This window comes from Manis pentadactyla, chromosome Y (genome assembly GCF_030020395.1).
Source record: "Manis pentadactyla isolate mManPen7 chromosome Y, mManPen7.hap1, whole genome shotgun sequence".
Lineage (NCBI taxonomy): Eukaryota > Metazoa > Chordata > Mammalia > Pholidota > Manidae > Manis > Manis pentadactyla.
This window is the reverse complement of record NC_080039.1, coordinates 32,068,431-32,081,908: the sequence shown is the minus strand read 5'-3', so window position 1 is coordinate 32,081,908 and position 13,478 is coordinate 32,068,431. Positions and strand designations below refer to the sequence as shown.

Here is a 13,478-nt window from a genome sequence, read left to right as displayed (position 1 = left end):
CATTTCTATATTTGAATTGGCATTGGTAGACGCAAACATTGAAACTGACTTGACTGTAAATGGACTCATGTTTCCCAGTCTCTCGCCAATCTTTTCATAACCAGTTACTGACCATCCTTTGCAAGCCACTCACAATGCAGTATGCTTTCCTTCTACTTATTTTACAGCTTGGAAGAATGTTTTGTTCTACGTCTTCTCCAAGTTGTGCATGTTTTTACTCCACTTGGCTTACCCTATGACCTAAGGCAGTGGTTGGCAAAGCTTTTCTATATAGAGCCAGAGAGTAAATATTTCAGGCTCTGCAGATCATACAGTCGCCATAGCACCCACTCAACCCCACTGCTGCACCTAAGGTGCAGCCATGGACAATGTGTACATAAGTGGGTGTGGCTGGGTTCTCATAAAACTTTATGTCTGGACACTGAAATCTAACAGTAACATAATTTCCACATTTCAGGAAATATTTTTTTTTATCATTTTCCAACCATTTAAAAATGCATAAACCATTCTTAGCCTGTGGGCTGCACAACAACAGGCAACAGGAGGGGCTGTGCTTTGCCAACCCCTAGCCTAGGGTGTTAGAAGGATTTCTCAAAGTGATCCTTAACCTTGAAGAGGTGTTCAGATCCTTCTTTCAATCCCTAGCCCCTAAATGCAAATTGCCACAGGGAAGTTCTCTTTAAACCCAAAGACTAGAGCTGCTGAATGAACCCAAGATACAGGAGGCCAGATTCCTAGCAGGGGAATTGAGCTTCACCTGTACACTACTCAACATTTGAGGAGACCCAGAGAATGTACAATACGAAAGTGCGTTGTAATGTAGACTATGGACTCTGGGGGATCGTGATGTGTCAGCGTACATTCATCAGTTGTAACAAATTACTTCTCTGATGTCGGATGTTGATAGAGGGAGAGGCGATACATGTGGTGGGGGGAAGGAGTAAGTGGGAAATCTCTGTCATTCCCCTCATTTTTGCTGTGTACCTAAAACTTCTCCAAAAAATCAAGTCTATTTTTTTAAGAAAGGAGATAGCCATCGGCAGGCCTGACCTAACCAGGTCAGCCCTGTAAAGCCGGCCCTAGCTTTCTCTGAAACCCGAGACTTTAGCTCCAGGGATGCTCTTTTGCTGACCTTGAAGGAGCAAGATGTCATGAGTACCACGGCTACAAGGACGTGAATTCCACCAACAATGTAAGGAGGCTTGAAAAAGGATCTTTCCACAGTCCAGTCTCCAGATGAGAACACAGGCCAGCCAACACTTTGATTTGAAAGTGAGACCCCGTCAGACCGTAGGCAGAGAACCCAGAGAAGCCTTGCCCAGACTTCTGACCCACAGAAAATATAACAAATGGGTATTGCTTTAAGTTTGTGGTAATTTATTATGCACCACAGACAAAGAATGATGATGATACACATTGTGCTACAGTGTTTATAAACTCCCCACACAAGCACACCCCGCTTTTTTCACTGGCTCATGACTCTCACCTCAGTTGGGGGATCAAAATAACACAGTGAGTAAAAAAGCACAAGTACTGGAATTTTAATGACCTGAGTTTGACTCCCGCTTTGCCCACTTCCTTGCCGGGATCCTGTGGCAGGCTTACCCCTGGGAACTCCATACAATAGAGATGATGAGAGGACCTGCCTGACCACACTGCTTCTCAAACTTGGCTGCCCCATACTCATCTGGGAAACTTTACAAATGCTGACGCCAAGCACCGCCCCCGGGGATTCGCCTGCGATAGTAAAGGGTGGAGCCTGTACACTGGGCTGCTCACAAACTCCACAGGCGATTCACATGAGCAGCAAAACAGGAGACTCACTGCCTCGTGGGGCTACAGTGAGGAGCAAATTAGACGGCGAGGGTTCCAGTGGTCAGTGCCCAGGGAAGTCACTTTGGTTATCCTAGTGTTTTGGGTATAGGAGCTTGAGATCAGAGATGTAACGGCCCAAGTTCACCCACTTAAGTAGGAGCTCCCATAGCCAAATACAGCTCATCCTATCACACCCGGTTTAAAAGACCAGCAGACTGTCTCTCTAGGTCTCCATCCCTTCATTTTGTCCAATCCCAGATCCTTGAAAAGTGACCCATGGAACAGGGGGTCAGTAAACAGAAGCCTGGGGAGAAATGTCACAGTCACCTGCTTTGGTAAAATGAAAAAAATTTTAGAACAAAGTTGTATTGGATGCAGCCTTTTAGTGCTTCAACGGCAGAGCTGAGCGATCACAGCAGAGCCGGAAGTGTCTGGCATCCGGCCCTTTATGGGAACGCTTTGCCGACCCCAACAATGAACAGAAGGCAAGGTGATGGCTCATCATGGCTGGCGACCTGATAGGTGTCCGCTGGTCAATGCTGAGCTTCCCAGAAAATTAAAGAGACCATATACCTGAATAGTTAAAACACTTAAAAGCAGACTGAGCTCACAGGAGATGTTAGACCTCAGGGGCCAGGACAGAAATGGAATCCAGATTTTCTACCTTCTGCACAGCACAGTTTGAGATCCATTGCAATTTAACTGAAGTAAACTTAACAGCTATTCAAGAGGTTTGAGTGGGGGATGGGGCGGTAATTTCATTTTGTTTTCTGTTTGTTTTAATATTGCAAAGCCACCAGTAATTGCAATGGATTGGACAAAACCAGTTCAGGTTTTAGGAAAAAGACAGCCGCTCTGGAAATAGGTCCGAATTCTCTGGAATAACGCAAACAACTTCCTCTTTTGTTTTGAGGCTTAACAGAGTACAAGTATATGTGGCACAAGCACCATGTTTAAAAGCTTTTTAGAAACTGTTTCATTCTACTAAACTCTAAATGGGTGGGAATTCAGCCCCCAGTAGGCTCTGTTTTAAATGGAAAGGTTTCTCTTTGTGTTATTTATCCCACATGCCAAGCAGCATAACCCTGCTGGCATGGATGCTAAGTGCCCAGCCAAAGAAGATCCTGGCATAACAAAGACAAACCACCTAGGGAGCCCTTTGTCTTCCACTGAAGTCTCTTGGCTCCTGGTTATCACACTGCAGATATTTCCTGAGGCCAGAAATTACTGAATTTCAAAAATATTTTTAAATCATTATTTTTTTCAGTTTTGGCACTTCTAGGCCTTCTAGACACAGTTTTAAAACTGTACTTCAAGGAGCTATTTATTTTTTTAAAAAGAAGCTTTCTGTCCTTCTGTTGCTTACCTGCAGAGTGCGAGACAGGAACAGGGTGCTCTCTTAGGCCCCTTCCCTCTCAAAGGAGGTGTGATTACGCGTTTTGGCTGACAGTATTCACTGGATAAACAACAAGCCTTGCAGTGCCCCCAGTAAGGGGGAGACGAGGTACAACGGAGTACATGTGCCACACACGTTATTTTTTGCATGTTCTGTGAGCCCGGTCATTAGCTAAGCATGGTACATCATAGAGGACAGACAGACCGCTGGTCCTCATTCCCAAGGGGCAAACAGTCAGGCTGGGAAAGATTACACTGAAATGCACAGCAATAAGGAACAGTTACCTTTGAGATATAGGACATACTTGGAAAACAGAAATTCTCAACCACCTAGATTTGTTTGTTCTGCTAACAAGAAAGTGCTATAAAATTCGACTGGTCCAAAAGAAAGAAAAACTGTGCCTTCGAAGTTTCTAAGACCTGTTTTTGGTGGTAAAAGTACACACACCACCACGATGTTTTATTTGGGATGCTGGCCCATGAGTGTTTTGGTTATTGAAGTGGAGGCCCAATCCGAGGAAGAGGAAGAGATTGGGGGGGGCGGGGTCCTCTGCTCTGCATAATGAAGCAGCAGACATTTTGGGTCAGGGGTGGCAAAGTAAAAGCTTGCTTCATTCTGTGTTCCTTTTCTATTGCCACAAACACGGTGACTTAAAACCACACAAATGTATTACCTTACAGTTTCCGTGAGTCAGGAATAAGGACACAGGTTACCTGAGTCCTCTGTGCAGTCTTACCAGGCCACAGTCAAGGTGCGAGCTGGGCTGTGGTCTCATCTGGGCCTCAGGCTGTTGGCAGGATTCAGTTCTTTGTGGTGGCAGGACTGAGGCCTCATTTCCATGCTGGCTGTCAGCTGGTGGCCTCTCAGCAATTCTAAGCTCTGCCACATTTCCTGGCTACATGGCCGCCTCCACAGGCCCCCGTCAGGCTTCCAATCACTCTGACTTCAGGGAGGGTCCAATTCCTTTAAGTAATCACCTGATTAGGTCAGGCTCACCCCAGACTTACTGAACTAGTATCTCCAGGGGTGGTACCTCATAATCCTTTGTAACAAGTTCTTGCTTAAGTTCATGAAGCACTGTATGTTTGAGGTGTTTGCATATAAAAGTGAAGAGTCCACAACACACTGACAATGATCTCAACTATGACAAAAGAATTCTGTGACACGTAAAGGAGAGAGAGACTTGCCACACATGCAAAGGTTGGAAAATCAAGGTTCCAGTTGAATGTCTAGACCCCTAAGGAAATATGGCCAGACCCCAGAGAGGCTATGCTTTAGGCTTCTGGGCCACTGAATGCTCTGATACACATCAACAGGGCATAAAGGAACTCAAGGAAGCCACAAATAAGCTCTGTTTTCCTGTCATCAGCACAGCCAATGGAGAATGGAAATGTGGTTGATCTGATGGTTTTAAAAACAGAAGTTTAGCTACTCATCTAAAGAGTTATGTTTAAAAAGTGCATTCAGAACACAATCCCTAAGTGCCATTCAACTGGAAAGCCCTTGATGCCGAGACAACCTTGACACACAGTGGTCACCGGGATATCTCACAGCGGCAAGAGCCCCAGTTAGAATAGTGTCACCTGGTGGGTAGGAGTTGAGATGCTGGCATCTCACAAACCTGGAGTGGAATTCCAGCTCTCCACCTGTGTTAGCCTCTGTGCATCTCAGTTTTTCTCATCTACAATAAGACACAATGACAGCCCCATCCTTACTCAGTGAGGATCAAATAAGTCAGACACCATTCAGCAGCAACAAGACAATGCAATTAAAAATGGGCAACTGATCTGAGCAGGCATTTCTCAGTGAAGATCTGTAAATGGCCAACAAGCACATGAAGAGATGGTCAACATCATTAGTCAGGAAAATACAAACCAAAACCACAATCAGACACCATGTCATATCCTCTAGGATGACTATTATCTAACAAGACAGTAACTAGTGTTGGTGAGGACATGGCAAAATCAGAGCCCTCCTATACTGCTCATGGTAATGTGAAATGGAAACAGTTTGGCAACGCCACAGATGGTTAAACAGAATTACGGTATGACCCAAGTATACGCTCAAGAGAACAAGACAGTAATATCCACACAAAAATTTGCATATGGACATACATAGAGGAATTATTCATAATAGCAACCTGAATGCCCATTAGCTGATGAGTGGATAGACAAAATGAGGTCTACTCACACAGTGGAATAGAATTTGCTCTAAAAACAAATAAAGTAGTAGTACTTACGACAACATAGATGAACCTTGAAAACATTGCACTAAGTGAAGGGAGCCAGTCACAAAAGACCACTTATCTTCCCATTGTATGAAATGTCCAGAATAGGCAAATCCATAGAGACAAAAAGTAGATTAGTGACTGCCAGGGGCTGAGGAAGAGAGGAATGAGTGGCTTATCATGGAAATATTCTGGAATTAGTTTGTGGTAATTGTCACAAACTGTGTGAACATGCTATAAATCCACTGAATGATACACTTTAAAGGGACCTATCTTGAGGTATGTAAATTATATTTTGATTCCAAACAATAGAAAAACCCACAAAGATAGAGCTTATCAGTGTCCATAGCACAGAGACAATGAATAAAAGCTATCTTAACAAAATAATGAGGCTGGTGGGGGTGTAAAATGATGCAGCCACTGTGAAAAAAGTATGGTAGCTCCTCAAAAAATTAAACACAGAACTACCTTATAATCCAGCAATTTCCCTTCTGGGTATATTCCCAAAGGAACTAAAAATCATGGTCTTGAACAGATATCTGTATATTCACATTCACAGCAGCACTATTTACAGTATCTAAAAGGTATTAGCAACCCAAGTGTCCATCAATGGATGAATGGACAAAATGTGGCCTATCCATACAATGGAATATGGCTCAGCCTCAAAAAGGAAGGAAATTCTGAAACCTGCTACAATTTGGATGAACCTGGTGGACATATGCCAAGTGAAATAAGCCTGTCACAAAAAGATAAAGACTGCGTGATCTCACTTCAGTACCTAGAGTCATCAACTTTTTGGAAACAGGTTAGAGTGGTGGGTGCCAGGGGCTGGATAGGAGGGGTGCGGAGTTAGCATTAAAGGGGTCAGGGTTTCTGCTTGAGAGGATGAAAAGTTCTGGAGATGGATGGTGATGATGCTTGCACAGCAATGTAAATGCACTTTATGCCACAGAACTGTACACTTAAAAACAGTTAAAATTGTAAATTTTATGTTGTATATATTATAGCAATTTTCTGAAAATTAAAAATAGAGGTCAGTAGATGGAGTATTGTGGGTGGAAGTTACAAAAAAAGTCTCCTTGTAAAGTACTTAATAATCAAATAATAGCAAAATGATCTTGATATTTGCCTTTTTTAAAAAATGAGAAATTGCACATCCCACCACTGCAGCGGGCTAAGGGCCACCATGCATTCATGCCAATATCACTGAGGGCCTCTATGCTTGGGACAGAGACAGGGGACCCAAGGAGACAACTGGGTCCTTTCAGACTCACTGATAACCTCTGCTTTCTGGGGAGCAATCACCCATCATCTTAGCTCTGAAATAATTGTGCACGAGCTCTTCCAAAGCAGCCATCTGAGCTATGTTTCCTGAAGAGCTGTCTCAGGTATGCTTGCAGCTGAATGAATCAGGCTAAACCCAGAAGCAATCATCAGAGAGAAGCTGCTTTTCAGAGAACAAGTGGCCACCTGTGAATCAGAGACATTTTGAAAGGCTAGAAAGAGCTGTCCAATTTGGGGTTAATGACGTCTTTGAAAAGGTAACTGTACATTGTCAACATGCTATTTCTTCACATAATAACTACTTGCCTGGAATGAGTAGTGGTTTTTCCTCATAGAAATGTTTATCTGGTCAGCCTGCTGATAGTTTTTATTCTTCATCAAAGAATTTCAAAAAAAGCTATGCATGCAGAACAAAATCATGATAATAATCGTTTAAAGTATTCAGGAAAATCCTAGAATCTCCAAGAGAAAATATCATTATACAAGAATTCTGCTCCAGTGTTATGAGATTTGTTTCACCAGACACATAATACCTATTCAGTTTGGTTTAATACCTCATCTTATACCCCAAGAGAAATTTGTGGGGTGAAAAAAAAAATCTCTTATGAAACACACCTGCTGTTTATCATTACAATTTCTCATAAAAGTTGTAGTGTCTCTATTCACTTCACAAAAGGAGTGGAAGAGCCAATAAATGTTGACTACATCTCTAACAGATAATACATACACAAAGAAAAATCAGTTTTTAAATCGTTTTACCTACTTCTAAAATATAATATGTTTCAACACATTTTTTCACTGATCGTCTGATCATGTGGACTCAGTCCTATTTTTAAGACATGACTTGAATATTGCAAATTTAACCCATGAATGTATCTCTTCCCTTTCCCAAGGTTTAGTAAAATAAGAATAAAGAAATAAAGAGATAGTCATTAGGGCTTAAAGAATAAAGGAGACAACAGAAGCCAAGAGAGACGATGGGAGGTCTTAAAGCTGCAAAGCAGCCGTGAGCAGCCAGCAGGGCTGGGTCTGCCAAATACCAGGGGCCTGGAGGGAAAGAGGACAGGGGTGAGGAGGCCGTTCCCTGAAGCACACTCCCAGGAAGATTCAGAGACAACAGGCGCCAGGGATCAGGAGGCAGGGTGCAACTGTGGACTACAGATGGATTGCAGGCCAGTCGAGAAAGACAGGTCATCTCAGAGTCAACATGTTTCATACAATACCCTGTCACCATAAGCAATAACCCAGGAATCACGACCTCCCAGCCTGCGTACCTGCTGCACCTCTTTCTGACCACCAGGCTCCAACACCTGCCAGTATCCATGGAACATTCCCCTTCCTCTGCCAAGTCCACAAAGACCTAGTCTTCTTGATTTTTCTCCAAGGAAGTCTTCTGGAATATTGTTGCCCCCTCCAGGAATGCCCCCCATGGTCTTTACCTCCTCATAATCACAGCCTAGTGTAGCCCTTTCCCACATGAACGCTGGGCACATCTGACTGATCAGTTCAATACTGCAGAAGTGCTCCACATCCAGGTCAGCTTTCACTGTGCCCTGTTGAACTGCTTTTTCTTTTTCTTTCTTTTTAACATCCGGGCCTTCTGTTCCTGCAGGCGGTGTTAATCTTCACCGCGCAAGGCACAGGGAACCTTACAGTGAATTAGACAGGATGTTACGCTGTTTGCAGAGCTAGAAGATTCAGTAGGATTCTGATAGGTGGGCGGCAGGAAAGGCTTCCAGGCGTATGGACCGCACTTCAGTAGGACCTGCATCCCGAGCCCTTTTGATCAAGAAGGATGTCTCTGCTTGATGCTGCTCTGAGTTGAATGCCTATCTCTTTTTTGTGTATGTGTGAACATTTAAGCATTTTAATAGTATCTAGTACATAATTACACTGAATAAATGATAGCTGTTATTAAAGAGATCTAATATTAATCACTGCCACATGCTAAGCACTGTGTTTACACCATGAAATGGCATATACATATGTAGAATGTCCAACCCATTCAGTGGCTGGGGTCAAGTGGTTCTAAAAGCAGCACTGAATGATGTGTTAATCTGGACCTGTTACCTTCTTGGCATTCATTAGGCATCTAGCAATTCCTGTGGGCTGGAGGGGAGGCATATAGGATACAGGAGTCAATTTCTGAAAGGTCTGCATCCTGTGTCCTGTTTCATGGTGCAAATTTTCATATCTCATTTGCCTGTCCTTTGCACTGTCCTTTCTCCACTCAGCAGCCAGAGTAGTCTTCATAAAATCCAAATCAGATTATGTAATCTTATTTTTAAAATCTTGCTATGGCTTCCTATTCTCTTTATAGGAAGTCCAAACAACTGAGCATAACATGGAAGGCCCTCTGAATCCTATTACTGCTCACTCTTCATCTTATTTGTCACTGCTCACTATGTTACACTTGACTCCTTAATTGTACTACTTAGAATTCCTTGATTGTGCCTTGCTGTGTCTTCCACAGGCCTCCGTAAATATTGATTCCTATTTGGAAATACCTATCCTGGCATCTTCCCTTGGTTAATGGTTACTTCAGCTTACAGCTTAGACATCATGTCCTTCGGGAAGCTTTGTTTGATGCCCTAGACAGGTGCCCCTCCTGTGCTCATTCTTTTTTGGTTATGTAATTTTTTTATTAAGGTACCATTGATACACAATCTTAAGAAGGTTTCACATGAGCAGCATCACAGTTACTACACTGACACATATTATGAAGAGCCCCCACACCCCACTGCAGTCACTGTCCATCAGCGTCCTAAGATGCTATAGAGTCACTACTTGTCTTTCTGTGCTACACTGCCTTCCCCATGGCCCCCCAACATTATGTGTGTGAACTGCTTTTTTCTGAGGGTAGCCTGCCCCCCTGTCATGAGGACACTCAGGTGTCCAAATAAAGAGCCTACATAGAAAGGGACCAATTTGCCAGCACCACACAGTGAGTGGCGCTTCTGGGAAATGGCTTCCTCAGCCCCATCAGGCCCTCAGATGGCTGCAGCCCCGGTGACATCTGTCGTTACGCTCTCCCTTGTTTCTGCCGTGACTCTCAATATTCAGCATCAGCTATCCGTTGGCTCATGTTTTGTTCTTTTTTAACTTTTTGTTTTGACATAATTATGCAATCACAGGAAGCTGCAATATAGTTTGTACACAGTCCTGCATACATTTCAGCCACCTGCTTCCAACAGAGACCTCTTAAATAACTACCATAAAATAAAAACCAGGATGTGGCAAAACTTTAAAGTTTAAAAACTTTAAAGAGGCAAAATTATCTCTTTTTACCTGAGCTCTATTCAGTAGGTATGCAACCCTCAGCAAGTTGTATATTGTCTCAGCAGCTCAGTTTTCTCATCTATAAAATAGGGATAATAGCTCTTGCTCCAAAAGTTTATAGGAGAATTGAGATCATACTCCTAAAACACGTAGAACAGAACTGGGTTTGGAACAGAGACATCAATAAATGGCAGCTGTTGTGATGATTCTGTAGGTTTCACAATGATAAACATGTAGTTCTCAACTCATATACACTGATCATCACTTTATGGGATCAGATAAAACATTAGATTTTTCTTCATAATATCCACAAGAGTCAACATCAAGATGTTTACAAACAGGATAAAGAAAAAATACTCAGACACTCTGAAAGAAAACTCCAATAACCTATGAGATAGAAAAAAGAGTTTTGTACTTCACTCAGTGACACCAAATGCCGAACAATAATGGAGCAATGAGTACGACATTGTGAAGAAAAGGATGTGAGACCCACTGAAAATCCAGGCGAGATGTCACTCAAGCAAAGAGCAAAACAGAGAGATTCTTCAGCATCAAAGAGCTCAGGAAACACAGAAATCATGAGCCTTCTTGATAAAACTGCTTGAGGATGAAATCCAGACAAAACAAGACAAGACTAAAACCCAAGAATGGAGAATGTTTGGCCAGACAAAGGCTGATGAGAGAGGATCCATTTAAACAGAACCCATATTAAACAACTGTGAGAAATGTGGATGTGGTCACAGAGCAACTCTGACTGTTATATATACCACCGTGGCATGAAAATCATGTAACCGTGAAGAAAATCAGAAGACAAAATGGAAAAGTGTGAAATTGCACCCTCAAATTTCATAGCACACAGTTAACATTACCTGAAACTGAAAACTGTAATTCAAAGATATATAATGTCTTCAACTTCCTAATGTTATTTATAATCTTAATTCCTTAACCTTACATCAGTCTTTCAGGAGCTAACATCTCTTGTAGGAAAAAAAAAATCTATTTGAAATTTATGTGCATCTCTTGATTCTAAATGTTTCATTTCTTCCTGTTCAATCAAGTGAAGTCAAGTTAATGCTTTCATGAAATAACAGGGCCCATCAAAATGAAAATACATTTTGGTGTAACTGTCCATCTTCTGTCCCTGTTTCTGGGGCCTTTCAAAGGTGTTCAACATGATGGTTATCCTCTGGGGATGATGTTTACATGTGGCTGGTAGGGACTCTGCCTACATTTTATTCTGTTCTTTGTCAGTTTCTGTATTACTTTATCTACATAACAATGATGTATTCTTTCCATACAAGGAATGAAATCATCACTGGTTGGCTTCTCATACAGCCTTTTCTATTTTTATTCCAAGTACTGCCCAAATGATGTAACCTAGAAAGGCAAGTTGGCTTTGATCTGATTTATTCATGCTGTCCATCTATGGAAACCCATTCAGACAGCACACGTCCAACCAACTTGCCTCTTGTCACACATAAACGTGGCCATCGAGAGCCTCAGCATCATCAGGCTGGAGGGTAAGGGGAAAGTCCTCGGGGACCAGTTCAAACGTGGGTTTCTCTTCACTAACTGGGAGCCTATTTCAGGATCTCTGCCAGCACACTCGCTTCCCCGGATATTTCAAGTATACCCAAAAAAGTTTAATTCCCAGATGCTAGATCCGTTTTCCTGCCTTTTAGCTTCTATACAAAGATTCTACTCTCTCTGGAACGTAGAGCAAGGAAGATTTTTCTGGCGAATTCTTGGTTAATTTTCACATGACCAACAAAAAAAAAAATCTCTACTTTTGGAAATTTTTACAAAGCAGCAGAGAGTCCCTCAATGTGGCAGAAAAGGACTATTTCCCACAAACTGCTGAGTCACTGGCTATATTTCAGTCAGGTAAGCTACCCTGGGACAAGCTAGAAATGCTGACTTTTACAGAAAGCAGAAAGGGAGGCTCTGTGTAGCTGACAAAGTTGAACAAACACGCAGCACCTGCAGGATAAGCCAGCAGAGTCTGCAAGGACACTGATACGACTAAAACCTCCACCCACAGATAATCACGGAATCCGACGTGTTTCAGGCAATTCAGACTGCAACCATGAGTGGAAACCCTTGGAAACCTGCTGAGCAGAGAGGACACTGGGAAGGCTCCAGTTCAGTCCTGACACTTAGAAGGAGCCTCAAAAGGAGGGCAGGCTGAGGCTGTGGACGCCAGGCTTCCTAACTGGACAGTCTCCTCTCATCCGGGGCCTCCTCTTTTGAGAGTCACCCCTCTGATTTCCCTCTAAATTTGTAGGGTTGCAGGGTTGGGGGTCCCACTCAGGCTGAGCCAGGTCACCACTGCCCGGCTGGGCACCTCTGTGAAGCCCGGGAGCCTCAGGGGCAGTGAGCCGCCTGCCCAGTTCTGCCTCTGGTTCCTTGCACGGCTGGATGAATACACACAGCAATACGTGGTGCCCTGTGTGTGTTCGTGTCAGGCATCCTTTATACGGTACGAGTCATTGACGTACCTTTCCTACATCAGGATTCATGCTGATGGGGTGTGTGTATGGTGTGTTTATGGGATGTACCTAGGCCCCCTTTTTTATAACACTTGTTAGAATATTTGTTTGAGCAAAAAGTAACGTTACTTGCAAATGCTTTAAGAATCACACAGAAAGGATTCAGTCATGAAAGTTGAAAAAAGCTTCATCACAGGGCAATGCATGCCCCACCCAACCCCTTCCACAAACCACAATGACCATTAAGTCTCCCTTAATGTGTTTCACGGGGGGTTCACTTTTGTTTAATCTAGACTCAAAACACATCTCGAATGTGCCAATTCATAAACATAACAGCTCTGAATATAAATGTGTGTGTCACTTCTGCCCTTGGGCATAGCTGAGAAGTAAGCAGACTTACCCTTCTGCTCCTTTTCCCATCCTTCTCCTGCAGGGACCTCCCTCCCAGGGCTCTTAGGAATCCATGGCCTTGGGCATCCTTCCCCGGTGGAAACCTCATCTCAGGGAAGAATGTGAACAATGCCTTCACAGGAGGCTCTGGACACCAGCTCACCAGCATTCCTAGCATCGTGCAGGCATCCATCTGCTCTACTAAAGAAGGGAGACTGTTTAGGCGTGCAGGTGAGGCCTCTGCACTGAAAAAGCCACTAGAAAATGCTTGTGCAACTGGCACAAAATTCCCTCTCCCAGAAGCATCCACATTTTAGCAGAGAGTAAAGCCTCGGACCCAGGCAATGGAACCCTAATGGAGGGACATCAACAGTAGGCAGAGGAAGCATTTCTGAATCAACGAGGCCTTTTGCAGTTTTCCCAAAATGCTCCACAGGCGGCCACCTTCCTCCTGGGGCTGGCCTGACAGGTTCATGAGCCCAGGCTGCAAACATCCCGGTTAATCCTTTGATCCACAGCAGCGACTCCCAAAACACGTGTGTTGGGAAGGATGTTAATGGGTGTTACACACAGGATAAAGGGAGGTGTGGTCAGATAA

General features: G+C 43.4%; 1 long non-coding RNA gene across 2 annotated transcripts in view; it reads right to left on the bottom strand.

The window, feature by feature from the left end:
* Positions 1-13,250, bottom strand: part of LOC118935948 (uncharacterized) — a 182,314-nt gene extending 169,064 nt beyond the window's left edge. For both annotated transcript variants that reach the window (XR_005034060.2, XR_008995404.1), the window contains exon 1: positions 12,891-13,250. This is a non-coding gene — a long non-coding RNA (uncharacterized LOC118935948). The remainder of the gene's footprint in view (positions 1-12,890) is intronic.
* Positions 13,251-13,478: the final 228 nt, after the last annotated feature.